At 35.9% G+C, this 18,563-nt stretch overlaps 1 long non-coding RNA gene across 2 annotated transcripts; it reads left to right on the plus strand.

Moving 5' to 3' along the window:
* Nucleotides 1-257: 257 nt before the first annotated feature.
* On the plus strand, nt 258-18,169 carry LOC126752720 (uncharacterized). Of its 2 annotated transcripts, none has more exons than XR_007666019.1 (3): nt 258-359; nt 13,921-14,192; nt 17,821-18,169. It is a non-coding gene; the product is annotated as an uncharacterized LOC126752720 (long non-coding RNA). The 2 variants fall into 2 exon arrangements; XR_007666020.1 differs by having other exon boundaries at nt 263-373.
* Nucleotides 18,170-18,563: the final 394 nt, after the last annotated feature.

The raw sequence follows: 18,563 nt of genomic DNA on the forward strand, positions 1-18,563 counted from the left end.
TAAATAAGGTAGAGAGGTATACATAGCCGCTCACAAAGCATCCTTGTCGCTCAATCCTGCTCTCTGCATTGCGCTCGCTCTCAACATTTTACTGAGTTTCAATTGAGAGCGGTGTCTCTGAGCATCCTTCCCGTGTTCTCGCGTCTTCTCTCAAAGCTATCCTATTAGAAATTCACCATAGTTATTCTCGAAAGAGCAGCTTTTTGTTACTATTGTTATATGCATCACATGGCTTTAGCTTGGTACCAACTCGCTGGACCACTGCATCATTCAGTCATCGTCGCGCTGTCAACACAACTGGTACATTCAACGGAAGGAATTATAACGGAAATGTTTGATAACAACAAAACCTGCTACAGGTGTGTTTGTGTGTGTAGGTGTCTTTAGTGCATTTCTGTGTGCTTTAGTGTTAGTGTCAGAGAAACTTTGCGGAAGCGCGCGAGAAAGCACATATGCATGTGCAAATATACATATATATATTAATTTGTGTGTGCCTATATATATATATATATATATATATATATGTATGTATGTATATACGGGATTTATATACATATTGCTATAGTAACGAAACTTGTGTGATTTTTTGGTGAATGCGTGCAGCTTTTTGTTTTTTTTTTATATGGGGAGAGATTAAAAAAGTAACAAAAAGTACCGTTACTGAAAGGGTATTTTTAGTAAATAAATTAAAAAAAAAAATGTGTATAAAAATATGAACAAAAATATAAAAGGTGTAAATGTTAGTAATGCAACTAAACCGAAAGTTTTTTTTTGATAAATTAAAAAGAAAACGAAAATTTGCATGTGTAAAATTTTTGTCTCTCTTGGCTGTCAGCAAAGTTGCTGGAGTAGTTCGACAGCCGGTGAGCTAAAGAAGCGCTAATTGCTTTTGACATATTTCGCATTTGCTGTGACATTTTCCACTGACAGCAAATGTTAGTGAAATTTTAACAACAACAACAAATTGTTCAAAAATAAAACAAATATAACAAAGGCAAATACACACACGCGCATTTAATGTGTTACAGAATTGCACCCGCTGGGCCACAACTGTCGCCTTCGATAATTTACCGTTAATTTTGTGCTCTCGAAATCACGTTCTGAAGTAACGGCTTCCAATGGAGTATTTGTGTAGAATAGCTATTGCGCGGAAACAGAGGTGAAACAAGGATTTGAGACTTCCGACGACATGCATATAAAAAGTAAATAGCAAAATAGGCCAAAAGTAAACCGCTAATTGCAGGTGTTTGTATGTGTGTGTGTGTTACTTGTGTATTTGTGAATTTACTATATACGCGCAAAGTTAATTGTCAGCAAATCTTGAAGCTGACGTTGACAGCAACGCAGTCATAACTCGGTCAGTCGGTCGTGGCTGCGAAGTCACATGTTACGCATAATTAATGATAAAAACAAATATGACAAACAAGCTAACGCATACACATACATATATGTACTTATATAAATAGAGAAACTAAAAGCGTGTGCGCTCCCATTTGTGTACATATAATGTTATTATTGTCTGCCGGTAGCCGCAGGGCGGTCGAGCGACATCACGTTCCTGGTTGAAAAAGAAAGCAGCAGTGCCTTTGAGGCTGCGTTTCCTGCTGAGTGTGCAAATATATTATTAATTAATCATACATACATATGTACATATGTATGCCTGCTTTAGCTTTTGTTGTTATTCAATAGGCATTTGTTTTGCAGTTTTAAGCGAATACTTAACGCTTGACTGATTGCTTTAAACCAATACAAAAATTGTCCTTGTATATACCTACAATAAATTAAACAATATGTGAAAACTTGTCAATTAACATGTCATGGGATAAATGCGGAATCCATGTCATAAATTGTTGGTGTACAAATGTGGAGCAATTAAGTCGAATCGGCATATGTTTTAAAACATCAATTACAAGAACTGGAAAAGGTGTAGCGGCATATATAGTGTATTACATAAGAGATAATTTAACTAAAATAAAAAAATATAAGAAAATAAAACTATTAAAAATAAGTTTTAAATCAAATTAATGATGTTAATAATAAATTTAAATACGGCGGAATAGAACAGAATAAAATTAAATAAAAAAAAAAAATAAAAAATATTAAGAAATACAACATAGCTTTATAAAATAAAAATAATATATTTACATCAAGCTTTATTAAAAACTCAGTGTTTGTTGGTTTATTCGTTCAAATTGCGCGATTTCAACTGAATAGCGCCAACTTATTACTTGAATATAAAAGTTTATAAGGGGGTACTCTCATGTGAACGCATACATTTTACCACTTTTTAGGAAAATTTTTTTTTGTGCGACAACAAAATTCAATCATTTTAATTTTTTAATATATTTTTATTTGTATTTGGAAATGTACAAAAAAAATTTTTTTTTTCGTTTTTTACATTTTTAATATATTTTTTTTAAATCAAAGTAGTCCTCAACAAAAAAAGTAGTTCACTGATCATGGTGATAGCGGCTGTTCTTGTTGTCTGAAATAAAAAAATTGAATGGATTATTATTCAGTAGTTCTGCGGCTATCGTCCCTACCAAATATAATCAATTTCATTAACAAACAAAAAAAATGTCGAACTTCAAAAAAAGTCACGAAAATCTTGTTCTTTTTCGTTAAAAATCGAAAATGAACAATTCTGGTAGGGAAGACAACTATAAATGAGTAGAAGAACATATGTAAATTTTAAAGCAATCGGTTGAATACTTTTTTGTAGGCAGTTTCAGAAAATGATGATTCGAAAAAAATGCGTTTAGAAACTTAGCAGCTGCAGACTTGTCATGGCGCCTGGTAGACAGTCGCTTACGACACGTCGGCGACTATGAGCTGTAACTTATCAAATACTATGAATTTCGGTCTGAATTTTTCACAGCATGTTTTCAATAGGTTTGACAGTCAAAATATAAAAAAAAAATCGATTTTTCGAAGTGATTACATTAGAATACCCCCCTAAACGTACAAAAACCCTTATAGATGGTGTTGGTGTGTTATAGCATTTTTCGAACTTACGAGGGTTGCCTTTTATATTGCATGATTAGGAAACAAAAATAATAATTAGTCATCGAAAACCGTTTTCTTGTTTTACAAAATATTATTCATTAAAATCTATGTTCTGATTGAGATATCTTCAAAATACGAGTTCTTTACGCATCAGCCGCCTCTTCATGTTTGACAAACCGTTGGTCTCTAAGTTCATTTTTAACGTAGTTATGAAATCGATTTTGAGTGCTCTAATATGCGGCTGCTTCGGTCGATGAATGAAAAGTGATCCGTCTACAGCTATAGAATTTCCGTGTTTCTTGAAAGACAACTGGCAAACAAATGGTTAGGTTTTTTTTTTTGAAGCGACTGACAAATTGTATGAGATCCAAAGTGAACTAATCTTTCAGCTTTACCTTTAGTAGTCCCAATCTCATGATGGCTCACATTACAATCTTGCAATATCAGTTCGATATCAATAGATTCCTGAACAAAAACTGATTTTAGACCACCTTCACGAAATTCGTCTTGGAGTAATTTACGACCTCGATGGAATTCTTCATACTATCGACAAGCACTGCACCTTGATAGAGCTTCACCGCCGAAAGTGCAATTAAGTTCAACGACACTTTGTTGTTGTTTTAGTCCACATCGACAGTTGTAAAAAACAATAGCGCTAAAATATGCGCTAATTCATTCATTTTTTGGTCGGGTTTAATATTTTCAATTACTGTAAATAACGCACATAGCGCTCGTATGGCAAAAGGTTCTAAGCATTTCACGGGTGATCCAAGTAGAGGTACTTTTCCAATAGTTTTCTTTTGACAGATCGCGCTGTCATGTTATTTTTGTTCAATATTGTTGCCATTTCATTATAGAAAGATTTAATTGTTCAATTTTATATTTATGGGCTCTTGAAAAGTTCCAAGAAGATCCGACATTTTTGAGCTAAATTTTGTTCAGCGATGAGGCCCATTTGTGACTCAATGGATATATGTATATAATCAAAATTGCCACATTTGGGGCGAAAAGCAAACTAAAATGATTCAGGAGCCACCATTTCATCCAGAAAAACAACGGTTTGGTGTGGTTTGTGGACAGGTGTTTTATGCCGGTAAAAACGTAACCGTCAATGGCGACCGCTATCGCGCCGTAATAATCGACTATTTATCGCCTGAAATAGAAGCCCGTGATCTCGGCGACATTTGGTTTCAACAAGACGGCGCCACTTCCCACACATCGCATCAGTCAATGGATTTATTGAGAGAACACTTCGGTGAGCAGATAATTTAACATTTTTATCCGGTCGATTGGCTATCGAGACCGTGTGATATGACGCCGTTAGACTTTTTCTGTGGGGATATGTAAAGCCTAAAATCTATGCGGACAATCTCGCTTCGATTCAGGCCTTAAAGTAAAGCATCACGCTTGTCTTTCGCCAATTACTAGTCGAATCCTCGAACGAGTCATCGAAAATTGAACTCAACGGATGAACCTTCTGAGACGTAGCTGCGACCAATATTTGAAAGAGATAATATTCAAGAGATAAATGCCAAAGAATGTTCTTTCGGATGATACAAAACATTTCTCAAAAGAAAAGATCAATGTAGGTAAAAATTGTGTACCAAGCTAAAATTCTCTCTGCCTATAGAAGAGACACATGAAGATGTAATTTTCTGAGGATTTCTCAACAATGGCTTGTCGATTTTTATCACTAAAAATTTTACAATTCTGTTAAATAAAGTACACATTTAAATAAAAGCAAGGCTTATCGTTCAACAAAATTTACTTATGAAAATCAAAGTCGGTGATTAACTCCCTTCGGTCCCATTCAGTAAGTAAACTGAGTGCAGGTCAGTTACAGCTGTCAAAAAGACCAGCTTTGAAAAAGTATTGTATCATTGAAAACACACATCTATATATGTATATAAAAATCAATGCCACTTTCTTTGTAATTTCATCACTCATAAACGGCTGAACCGATTTGGCTGATTTTTTTTTTTTGTGTATTTGTTATTATTAGGAGAAGGTTCTTATGTAAGAAAAAATTACGAAAGTTGCCGGAAAACCCCAAAAAACAGCCCTTTCTTTTTCCCATACAAACGTTTTATTTTGTATGTATGTATATACAAATATATATGTACATATACATACATATGATTGTTTGTTTGTTAGTAACGCTAACGCTCGAGAACGGCGGAACCAGTCTTCATGAAATCAGAAGTTGTTCGCTGTGGATCTGCAAAGGGTTAGATATTAAAAAAAAACCATATACTTTTCATAAGGAAAAGTCGAAAAATTGGATATTTCCAAATAGTGACTTTTCATACAATTTTTTTTGTTTTGTTTTTCAATATTTTGATTTGTAAATTATTTGAATCGTTCAATTTCGGTCGCTTGCTTTTTTATTCCGGCTATTTAAAAGAATAATGCCCGGTTTCACAGTCCATACTTAAGTTGTGCCTAAATAAAATCTTAGCTAAGTATTGTTGCAAACTGAGTGGTCGTTTGCGTTTCACAGTCAATGCTCAATTTCTATAAAATTTTATTATGATATATGGCAACGTTATGGGCAACATATGTTTTACAAATGTCATTCATAAAAATATGTTTGAAATATTTAAATTATAACAGACAATACATAAATTTGCGAGGAAAATTATATCAAAAATTGATGAAAACAACAAAAGAACCCCAAATTTCATCACTAGCGAGTCGGAGCACCTATGGGAACTGAAGGAAAAGTATAAGCTGTTATTGAGTGCAAACGAACGGACACTTGCCCTACGCTACGAAAGATGTCGCTGAAAATTCAAAGCAAATTCAAAACAAAAATCAGCTGTTATTTAAGCACTGCTTAAGTCTCCCCTTTTCAGTACTTAAGCATTACATAAGTATAAACTGTAAAACAATATTTTCCTGTTTTATCTTAAGTACAACATAAGTATGGACTGTGAAACCGGGCATAATTATTGAAAATTATTCAGTGAAAACTTTATGTGTGTTTTTCGAAGTGATTATATCGGGTGATTTTTTCTTGATAACTTTTTAAAAAAAAACGCATAAAATTTTTTCGGTTCTTTATTTGAAATTAGATTGGTTCATGACATTTACTTTTTGAAGATAATTTCATTTAAATGTTGACCGCGGCTGCGTCTTAGGTGGTCCGTTCGGAAAGTCCAATTTTGGGCAACTTTTTTCGAGCATTTCGGCCGGAATAGCCCGTTCGGAAATCTTCCAAAGCTGGAATAGTTCTGGCTGTAGACTTTTTTAGCCCCACAAAAAATAGTCTAAAGGCGTTAAATCGCATGATCTTGGTGGCCAACTGCCCAAAAAATGCACTGTTTGGTGTGGTTTGTATGGAATCATTGTATTTTTCAAAGATGCTGTTGGACGCAATTACGGTGAATGGCGATCGCTATCGTTCGATGCTAACAAACTTTTTGTTGCCAAAAATTGAAGAACTGAACTTGGTTGACATGTGGTTTCAACAAGATGGCGCTACCTGCCACACAGCTCGCGATTCTATGGCCATTTTGAGGGAAAACTTCGGAGAACAATTCATCTCAAGAAATGGACCCGTAAGTTGGCCACCAAGATCATGCGATTTAACGCCTTTAGACTATTTTTTGTGGGGCTACGTCAAGTCTAAAGTCCAGAAATCAGCAACTATTCCAGCTTTGGAAGACAACATTTCCGAAGAAATTCGGGCTATTCCGGCCGAAATGCTCGAAAAAGTTGCCCAAAATTGGACTTTCCGAATGGACCACCTAAGACTCAGCCGCGGTCAACATTTAAATGAAATTATCTTCAAAAAGTAAATGTCATGAACCAATCTAACGTTTCAAATGATGAGATTTTGCAAACAAGCTCTTAAAAAAATCACCCGATATCACAAAGTGCAGTGCGACGTCCACGAAATAGATTTGCAGAAGCTCATCATGCAAGAAATCCAGCAAGACCTACGCGAATACGACTTCGTGTTTTGGAAGATATGTTCCGTGCTGCATTTGATTACGACCCTTCAATCGACTATAATGCACATGGATATATTGGAATGATGGATGTTATATGCCCACATAGTGAAGCGGCTAAATTCTCGGGTGAAACGGCTGGAATGTGTTGCGCTAACGGGAAAGTAAAATTGCCGGAATTTAAACCGCCTCCTGAACCATTACAATCATTAATTTTTAAGACATCACCAGAATCGAAACATTTTTTAAATCATATACAAGAGTACAATTCGTCTTTTCAAATGACTTCTTTCGACGCTACAAAAATTATAAGAGATCAATTTATGCCGACATTTAAGGTGATTGCATGGAATATTTGATGGTTTTTTCAATGAATAGGGAAAAATTTATTCCTATAACATTGCATACATATATTACAGATCCAAGGTAAAATTTATCACCTAGCGGGTTCATTGTTACCGCTCCCCGACGCTAACCATCAATTTTTACAAATATACATATTTCATCTTATACTTATATAAAAATGAATCGCAAAATGTGTTGGTAAGCGCATAACTCAAAAACGCCTGGACCAATTTTGCCAATTCTTTTTTTAAAATGTTCGTTGAGGCTCAAGGATGTTTTTTAAGGAAATTTCGAATAATTGCCGGAAAATCCCTAAAAGAACCCTTTTATTTTTCCCATACAAGAATGCTGTTAGTAACGCTAATGCTTTGTCCTAAAACTAAAAGAGTCAGATATAGGGTTATACATACCAAAGTTTCAGGGTGACGAGTACAGTTGAAATGATTCTGCCTGTTGTCTGTCCGTCCTCAAGCTGTAATGAGTAAAAATTGAGATATCATGATGGAACTTGGTACACGTATTTCTTGGCTCCATAAGAAGGTTAAGTTCGAAGATGGGCAAAATGGGCCCACTGCCACGCCCACAAAATGGCGGAAACCAAAAAGCTATAAAGTGTCATAACTAAGCCATAAATAAAGATATTAAAGTGAAATGGCACAAAGGATCGCATTAGGGAGGGGCATATTTGGACGCAATTTTTTTGGAAAAGTGGGCGTGGCCCCGCCCCCTACTAAGTTTTTTGTACATATCTCGGAAACTACTATAGCTATGTCAACCAAACACTACAGAGTCGTTTTCTTCAGGCATTCCCATATACAGTTCAAAAATGGAAGAAATCGGATAATAACCACGCCCACCTCCCATACAAAGGTTATGTTCAAAATCACTAAAAGTGCGTTAACCGACTAACAAAAAACGTTAGAAACACTAAATTTTACGGAAGAAATTGCAGAAGGAAGCTGCATCCAGGCTTTTTTTTAAAAATTGAAAAACCGTATGCGCCCACTTATGGACCAAGAAGCATTCTCAGGAGCTACTAGACCGAAATGAAATTCGGTATATAATATTTTCTTAACACCCTGATGAATGTACGAAATATGGGTGAAATCGGTTCATAAAATTTTGAATTCCATCTGATGCCTTTTCTGTATAATACGAGTATATACATTAGGAACCAATGATGATAGCGGAATAAAATTTTACACAAATACAGTATTTGAAAAATATGTAAATGACGGATAATGAAATCTCGATTATCACTTTATCATGCTCGGTGACACCCGAACTTAGCCCTTCCTTACTTGTTTTTCTATTATTTTAATTGTTCAAATTTGTCATTTGCTTTCTTTATTTCGGCTATTCAAAAAAAAGTTTTGGAAATTATTCAGTGAAAGCATTATGTGTGTTTCACACAAAGTGACCAATTACAGATTGAACTTTGTTACGATGCCACGTAGAAGTCGCGCTAATAGTGGTCGGCGTTCTTTTTGGCATCAACATCCATTGGCAGCCAAAGGCACATTACCGAGTACTCCCATGATGCGATGACATACGTGCGGTCAATCAGCAAGCAATCGTCACGATCGTCAAACAACAGCTGTGATGTCTGATGGACTTTATCTTAAAGCAACGTATGGTATAAATGGTGCTGTTAGATGTACTCTGTTGAGGTGCAAAAAAAAGGTTTGTCGCACGCACACATTCTTCTTTGGATGGTGGATTGGTGGCGGTGGTCAGATCAAATTGATGAAATCATTTCTGCGGAAATTCTTGATCCAGAGAAAGACCCAGACCTTGCGGACACTAGAATCCTTTTTCGGTTTGTATGTCAGCATTCAATTTAGAAGAGTGAATATCGAAGTTGACGACACATGGATCTTACTATATTCCCCACTATTTTTTAATTCACATTCAAAACTCATATCAATGTTGAGTATTGTAGTTTGGTGAAGCAACATGGCGGTTATTGGTCTTGAACGATACGGTCGATACGTGAACTGCACTAAAGCGCTTTTTAGGATATTTACTACTGAAATTAATGAACGTTTTCAACCCAGAGAATACGGTACAGCCAGAGGAAACACCGCCAGCAACAAAATTAACATTGACGAGTTTTTTCTCAACTTGCGTCAGTGATCCATTTGCGAGAACATTGCTCTATTCGGAAATATCTTGATATTTTACATGGAATGCATCGTCGAGGAAATAGCAGAAAGTAAGGCTAACCAGTAGATGGACATCCAGGTGTTTTCTCAACTAATGCATTAGGACGAATTTACACAATCCACCTGAAAAACGACGATTGCTTCTTTCTTCGGTTGATATTGATTACTGTACGCTGTTCAACTTCATTTGAGTCATTGCGTAGTGTGAATGGTACGGTGTGTGCAACTTTTTGAGAATGTTTGCAATTACAATTGCTTGAACATGTTAATCACTGGAATCAAACGATGGACGATGCGATAGCTACTTCGAATACAAATGAAGATCGCACACTTTTCGCGATAAACATTTCGACATATCAGCCTTCACAGCCGCGTCAATTATGAGATACGTGCAATAATAATATTGCCGAAGACATTTTATAGTACATCGCTTTCGCTAAGAATTGGAAATGGGTCAATTCCGGTTAATACTTCCGATGGTTTGATATAAATTCCATCTGCCGTTTATCAGTTCACGAAAGATGAACTCAGCGCGAATGTTCGGACATTGGACAAATTATCGTAACTATTATAAAATACTGATGTTGTTGACTTAAACTGAAAGATTCAAAGTCAAATTCTGGGAGACTTCCGCTCATACAAAACGATCGATCGTCTTGACAATGGAGAATTATCCAGTGGAGTTTCTAAATTTATTGGAAAGGTTTGGTATGTTACCGGATCATTTCCGTCTCAAAGTAGGATCTGTCGTTATTATATTTCGCAAATTCGTGCGGAAACTGTGTAATAGAACCCGACTGATTGTGGCGTAGCTATCGAATACAAGAAGGAAGAATGTTTGATTCCGTTTCCAGTGAAAATTGAATTTGAGATGACAATCAACAGGACACAAGGATAGTCGCATAGTGTGTGGCATAAATTTGGAAACGCTATGTTTTACACACGGCCAGATATACGAGGCGCGCTCACGAGTTGGAAAACCATCTTTTCTGTACACAGGAACCGAAACCAAAAAATGTTTTTATCAAGCTGCGTTACAATGAAAAAAAAAAAATTAAATGATAAATTCAACTTTAGTTTCATATCAAAATATATAATTTCACGCAGAACAACGGCTGCGGGGCCAGCTAGTACTACTAAAAAATAGTAAGACTTTTTCATTTAAATTTCGCGTGAAAAGCTATTGGTCGAAATCCTTCTTCATATTGTATTATTTTATTCAACAAAGGAGTTCTATAAAATTTTGTGTGCGGAATCAAATTTCTAGTGCCGTAACGTTCAGAACATTTTCAGAACAGGATTTCACTGATAATTTCGCCAATTTTCAACCAATATCGTGCTGCAACCGCTGTATGCGCCTGATTTAACTCCAGGTGACTTCTGGCTATCCATCATACTCAAAACCCGCTCCACGAAACCCGTTTTGAGTCATTTGAATATATTAATGCTTATAATTCAAAATGTCGTAATTAAGTTTTTACTATCTGTTAAGTCTCTTCTAAAGATATGTGAATAAAAAAATGTGGTATTATGGTCATATTACTGAAATATTGTTTATACCTAAATTCAGATTTTCTACATAAACTTCGCCAAATTATTACATTACACTGGTAGTCTTATTTTCTGGGCCACATGCAAACGCAGAACTGGATTGCCATATTGGTTGAATTGTTGACACCATACTGTTTGAAATATTACACAGGTGATATATGCAAATGCGCTCGAAGGAGATTTAGAGATTTTGCAGCTGCTGAAAATTGACATTGTTAAGCAAGCTAGGGACACAAGACAGGCATGTCCTTTGTTTGTCCTCTCAAGGAAAAAATCACGAACTTTAGAAGATGAGTTGCGCATAAGGTGAAGAGGGGAATCACATTTTGCACGTGGAATTGTAGTCCATTTAATATGCACACAAATACATGTTCATGCATTCCTATATGGTTGTGTGAGTGCGGACACAATGCTCATATGTGTGAAAATGTGTGCATTTCATGTGAATTTGGTGAGAATGCCTTTGTATGTGCGTTCAGTTCAGTAGCCGTTTACATTCAAAAACGCGCTTAAAAGCTGAAAAGAAAGTATACCTTGCCCCTGCCTAAATCGCTGTTGCAAAGCTCTTCAGTTCCATATACGAAGATTTGCTGTTAGAAAACCTACCAGGCTTTGTGGCTAAAGTGGCAGTTAGCAATTTTGAAATGTGGCGGGCAAGCCCGAATGGTTGGATGCCTTTTATGTGTCTTTGTGTTCCGTTTAATGGTCTGCGTTGATGTTTTACACACAGCTATTTTCTGTGCCAGACAAATTCCGAGAAGAACCCTGCAAAAAGTAATACATATTATGTACTCGAACAGGACCACGCTACGTTGTAACCAACACTAGATACTGAAGTGTTCCAAACATATGGAAAAAATAAAGTTATATTAACATAACGTTGCTATTGGACCTGACCACAGCTGGTCCAACACTACATAACATACTCGTGACTGAAGCTTAAAATCTCAACGTTCCAACCCTATATGTAATGACACAATGAAAATGATAGCACTGGAGATATACGACTGCAACGACACCTATTGACAATATATGAAAATACTTTTTCGACTACCAATAGTTGGTTATCATCGATCTATACCACTCCCCTTTGACATTAACAGTGTCACCAGCTTCATTTCGAAAGAAGTACGGACTAATGATTCCATTAGACCTGTCAGGAGTAATCGGACCACTGCCACGCCCACAAATCGTCATTAACCGAAAACACATAAAGTGCCATAACTGAACACTAAACTAAGTTAAAAACGTGTAATTTGATACAGAAGACCACAGTAGCAAGAGGCAACTGTGGGCATACCCGCTCACTCCCCATATAACGGTACCCCGGTACCTATAGTTGACTTTTGATCGAAGATATCGGTCAATGTGTGAGATATATGACTGAAATTAAAAGGTTATCAGATTTTGGCCTTATAATGGTATGTCTGTATGGAAAAAATGGTTTGAATCGGACCAATATCTCCCGTGGCCATATCCTTAATATGAAGATTTTCGAATTTCGGGAATTTCTTTGCACTTTAAAGTATTTCCCTGCCTTTGATTTTTGGCAGTTTCAAGAATAAAAAATGTTCGGTTGCTATTTGGTTGGTTCTTGAGTGAGAAAAATTTTATATGCAAGCCATTTTTCAAAATCTACCAGGTTATGGTTTAAGACAGTCGCAATTCTTGAGAACCTCTTCGAATCGACAAAATAAGGCCTTTCGAAACACTTCCCTGAATTGCAATAATATTTTCATTACTTTTTATTCTTATTTAATTTTTTATTATATTATTCTTTGTCCCTTTGGCACTTCAGCATTATGTAAAGAAAATGTACGCTCGAAATGTTCAACAATTCGACGAATAGCGAGCTATTACGACCATTAATTAGCAAAAACGTAAGAAAAATTTGCAATTGATAACAAAATTGAATAATTTGTAAACCTCGTTCTTGCGTGTATCCTTCCAAGATGAAATTGTGAACATTACTGAATACAATAAGAAACAATGACAGTTCATGACATATTATAAGTGGCCGAAGTATCACTTAGAAATAATATCATCTCTGTTGGAAAACTCGGTAGGTTGAGTAGTTTTTCTGCATAACTAAATTAAATTAATTCAGAAAGTTGGGTGTAAAGTTAACGTTATTTTTATTTCCTGAATAGGGTACATTAAATTTGGGTCGACGTTCGTAACCCAAAAGGTAATGTCGGAGACCCTGCAAAGTCAAATATATAAATTGATTAGCGTGACGAGTTGAGTCAATTTAGCCATCTCAGTTTGTATATATGCAAACTATTCCCTCAGTCTTGGGGATACTGATCTGAAATTTCGCACATGTCCGTATGCAGTTTTTTGTAGTTTTGAAAGGATTTTCGCCGCTGACATGAATAAGAAATTATCAAGGTTCAAAATAGTTGGTTTAAGTCATGTCCTTGTTGAGTTTTGTGGAATATGCAACCTCGCGCAAATGTTCTGCAATTCATATATAACACACATAAGACACCTTTGGCTTTACAAGCCTTACGTTATTTTGCTTTTAATGCATTAATAAAGACATGGAGATTATTACTGGTATTAAATAAATTTTACATTACGAAGGAAGTATACTGGTCGCTTAAGTAAATTTGGGGAGAGACCTGTCGAGTACCGTTAGCTTAAAATAAACTTTCCCTGTAATGCGTAGCCTTTAGCTTTTTTTTGCAATCACGCTTTTACTATATTTACATGTGTATGTGTGTTTGGAGTGCAATTATGTAGGTGTGTCATTTACGTATGTGTTTAATTTTTTAGCTAATCTAAAATGACGGTTCGACATCCACAACTCCTCATACATTTTTAATGAAGCGCGACCTTCTTGACATCATACTGAAATATTTACGCTTCTCTTTGGTTTTCCTCGTTTTTATTTGTAGCCTTTACGCGTCCGTTTAACTAACAAATCGTGTCTTCCGTGTAGCCACCAAAAGCTGTTCATTTGCTATTGAAAAATACGACGCTTCTTTGTCGCCTCACCTATTTATGTATGTCTTCCGATCCGATGGATGATAAGCGAGCGATTGGGAAAATGAGTAAACGGCAAAAAGTAAAACGCCTCGCCAGCTGCCACTTGCCAGCGCAAGAACGGCTGATATTATCGTGTTATTCGTGATAGCCTTTCTGTTCGTCATGGCTACAACCAGTACAGGTGAGTGGAATAAAAGCAAATACATTTATTTATGTTTATATGTACATTTTAAGCCATAAGTAGACCATCCATACATACATACAGAACATATTGTACACGTGTACGAATGCGTAAAAATAGCAGGAATGCAATTAACATTGAAGTTCATAATTGAAATTTATGTATTTGTGGTTGCATCAGCACACAATTTGGTATTTAACTTGTGGTATGCAGCTACGTAAACAAACATTAGGGTGCTTCTAAATCGGGAAAATTACTATATTTAAGTTTTCCCTGCAAATGATTTTCGAAAGAAAGTAGCAACTGCAAAAAGTGGCGGGTATTTGAAGCCGATGATTTGATTGATTGATTGGGGTGGTGTGTGTCGATCTTCCTTTCAAGGGTCTTTCCCAAGATTTATCGCATGGTTAAAATCTGGTCGATAGTAGATTTTCCAGGTCTAAAGCCAGTAAGCCATAAGGTCTAATCAGATGACGGTGGACTTCAACCTTTCATACACTACGCTCGATAAGACCTTATATGCGATATTAAAGAGGCTTACCCCACGGTAATTGGCGCAGATTGTGCGGTACCCCTTTTTGTGCATTGGGCAAAGTAAACTTAAGTTCCAATCATCGGGCATGCTGCCATCCGACCGTATCTTACAAAGAAACTGATGCATTCACTTTGTTAGTTTTTCGCCGTCCTATTTGACTACATCGGCCGGTAATCCCTTGGGCCCTGTCGCTTTGTTGTTCTTCAGGCAGGTAATTGCTAGTCGGACATCAAAATAGTCGGGCAATAGGACAACTATTCAATCGTCATAGATGGTGAAATTTAGAGAAGGGGCTTGTGCGTCTAAAAGCGCTATCGTGAGTTCTTCTGTCTGGTTTTGATAGAAACACCAGTTTCACTCTTTTCACCTTCTTGGTATATATGGACGAATATTAGCCTTATGAATCCTTCAAGTCTTAGAACCACATGTTCCTTTAGGTTCTGCAGCATTTTGAGAGTAATCCCACCTAGACCCTCCGCTTTAAATGGTAAGAAGCTTTTAATAGCGTATTCTATTTGCTTGTTGTTGACTATGAGACCAGACTGTTTTACTGTGTTTGCAGATTTTTCTTGTTGAACACCCATTGCCGAGGATTGCTGTCTACCAGAGAAATACGTGTTCATTAAAACCTCAAGTGACTCTCCGGCAGAGGAGAGTAAGCAATGCTCTCTGTCTTTTGAAAATCATTATTCTTTAAGCAGCATCTTGCTCAGCCTAGCTGTCCTTAATTTCTCACGAATGTTGAAGTGTATATAGGAGTAATCTGACATAGATGGCTTCTCGGAGACCCTCCAGTAACCAACTATCAAGCTATCTGTTTTCGTTGATCCTCTGATAAGATCTTGGACTTCCTCCCACCCTGAAAATCTATCGGAACTTGCGAAAATGGATGTAGGTTTATCGATCCTAATACATATATTTATTATTTATTGTAAAATAAACTCACATCTGTTGTTCGTACTGGAGCTTCTCCATAAGGTGTGTCTTGGGTTTGCGTCTATCCTAATGCGATGTCTTTTCCTTTATTGACATGTGTTATTTTCTTGAGTTTGTCAGGTGGCATGTCCCCTGGGGTGTATTGGGAACTTTGGGGTGTACCCTCTGTTCTTACTGCTGTACCTTACTGGTGTACTTTGGCTGATACATCGTTTCCTGACTAGCAAGTAGGTTGTTCTTATTCGTTATAGGTATTATATACATACATGTGTAATATCTGTCGAACGTCTAATGTTTGTATTAATTATGTTCAAATTACATTTGTGAATGAAATCCCAAGATTTGTAACGCGTATACAGACATCTGCTTATACAGAGTATATTAAGTTTTTTTGTACAGAGCATATTAAGTATTTCACCAAGTTTATAACAACGCAGAAGAAAACTTCGGAGCCCCTATAAAAAATGCCAAAGCTAATGCAAAGCTGTTAGCTGGGTTAAAATAGCTTGTTGTTGGCAATTCAGTTGTTCTCTGAATAGTTAACTTAATGTAGGTTAGTAGGCCAAAGCACTTTACCTTTTAAAAAATTTTCGTAGAAGAGCCTAATGAATTTTTACACGACAACTGGGCATTTAAACACTAAGTCATTGAACATGAAATTGGTAGTATGCTTCGATGTCTTTCTTTTTTACATCTTAAACTTAATTTATTTGGAATTTTAGTTCTTATGAGCGAATCCTAATATACAATAAGTATACTATAGGCAATTCAAAAGAAGAAGTCTAAAAACTACTAAATTAAAAGAAGACCTACCCTAGTTTGCACATACAAATACGAAGTTCGCAACGGTAAAACAATTTAAATCATTGGATAATCGATCTTATTTCATTAATGCACATTTTTGTAGGCTGAGTGTAATACCACATGTTTTAACTTAAAATATTGTATTTCAACACCGGTTCAGACTTACAGATCTTTATGTATGTTGAGTTTATCATGTTAATACGAAAAATGAAGCATTTTTATGGGAAACAAAGTGAGACTACAACTTAGTTAATTAGCTTAATTTACAAAACCGCTTTTATATAAAACAAAGACCTGGCATCAGGTGAATCAATTGTCCGTGAATACAATCCTTTAGACATTTATTATAAGAAGAGCGACAGAAGCCTATATTATAAAAGTCGATATGAGAAAACCATCATATCCCCGATTTTGGATTGGAGCGATTTTAGGCACCTAAGCTTTTAGGCTATTGTGAAATCACCGGTTCTAAAATCCGTTACTTTATAATGTCCTCGCTTAACCGTCTTCTGCTCTTAATGAAGTTACTCAATACAAAAAGTTTTATCCGTGCAACCTTCGAGATACCGCCAAGAAACCCTCCACCGACAATTGTGATTCTTTTGCTATACAAAGCATTCATTCGCATAAGTAGTGTTCTGTAGTATCCTCTACTTGAAAGTTTCTACAATAGTCATTTTATGTGCCTCTAGTTCTCTGACATTTCTTTCAATTAGACAGTAACTTGTTAGTACTCCTACTAGAATTTTAATGTCATTCCTTTTGAATATTAATAGGCAGCATGTGCGGCCTATGTTCCATCGAGACTCAGCTATATTTAAAACATGTTTGTTGATTAAACATCTATAAGTGGCCATAGCTATTTAAATTCCTTCTTTTTCGGATACTACTTGTAGGGAGATGCTTGCAATGACTAGCTCATCTTTATAGTTCCCTGCAATATCTCTATGTTCTGAAACCTATTGCGGATTTGAAATGGAATAGGATGTTTTACATAAAATGTTAGATTCACTAAGAGACCAAGGTATTTAGTTACTTTGATCCTCGTTTGAAAGATGCTGTAGTGGCCTGATGAACGTTAGGTGATTCTGATATTTACTTTTGCACTTAAGGCACCAAATCACACTCTATTTTATTGGACTCAGCTGTAAAAATGCTTATCTTAAGAGTTGTATTTCAAAATGAACTATATTTTTAATTAAATTAAATTGGGCCTGAAGTTTTGTCTTTGAGAACACTCGCTTATTTGTTTTCTTCTCCTTTTATTGTTGAAGAAGAAGCAACCGAAATTTTTATATGCCTTATTTAAATTTTACTTTTTTAATATTCCAACTTTTTCTCTATCTTTTACAGTTATAGAATGAAAATTTTTTCCACGACGACTTCAGTCGTTAAACTTAACGAAAGTGGGCGATTTCCAGTAATGTACAGAATGTGCACCGCTTAGATCATCATGACACACATGAACCAAAACACAGGAGCTGTGGAATATTAATGAACCGAGTAGTGGCAATAAGGATGGGAAATTTCATAAGTAAAATATCCTAATGCAGAACAAAACTGACAGAGAAACTGGCAAAGAAATGAATTTAACTATCTGCCAATGAACTAGTCGATCTAAATTCTTTTAAGTAGGTCTTCGTTTAAACCCATATTAAGAATATCAAGGGTTGTCGGAATAAATGAAACATATAAAGTTAAATGCAGCTTCAGATTATTTGTAGTTCTATTTTTTTTACTCGGTAAGTAAGTCAGTTGGATCTACGTCATAGATCCGGAAATGCTTCAAAGTTAGATGCTTCGGAAAAAAGAATTGAAAGATTGTTGTAATTAACATTGTAATGATCGAAGACAGGTACCCAAATATTGATGAAGTTCTTGAAAAGTAAAGTAGACTTTATGCGAAACTTTTTCCAAGTTAAACTAGCTATAAATCGAAATATTGAGTTTTAAAATCATTATTGGATTCGAAAATGCACCAGAATCCCTAAAAAAAAAAATCGTTTTGGTTTGCGTGGTTTCGGATGGATTTTAAGGCGAAACACCAAATGAAAACTAACAACCAGCCTCGGATGAGAAGGATGGGGTCTAAGTAG

The sequence above is a fragment of the Bactrocera neohumeralis genome, chromosome 3 (genome assembly GCF_024586455.1).
Source record: "Bactrocera neohumeralis isolate Rockhampton chromosome 3, APGP_CSIRO_Bneo_wtdbg2-racon-allhic-juicebox.fasta_v2, whole genome shotgun sequence".
NCBI lineage: Eukaryota > Metazoa > Arthropoda > Insecta > Diptera > Tephritidae > Bactrocera > Bactrocera neohumeralis.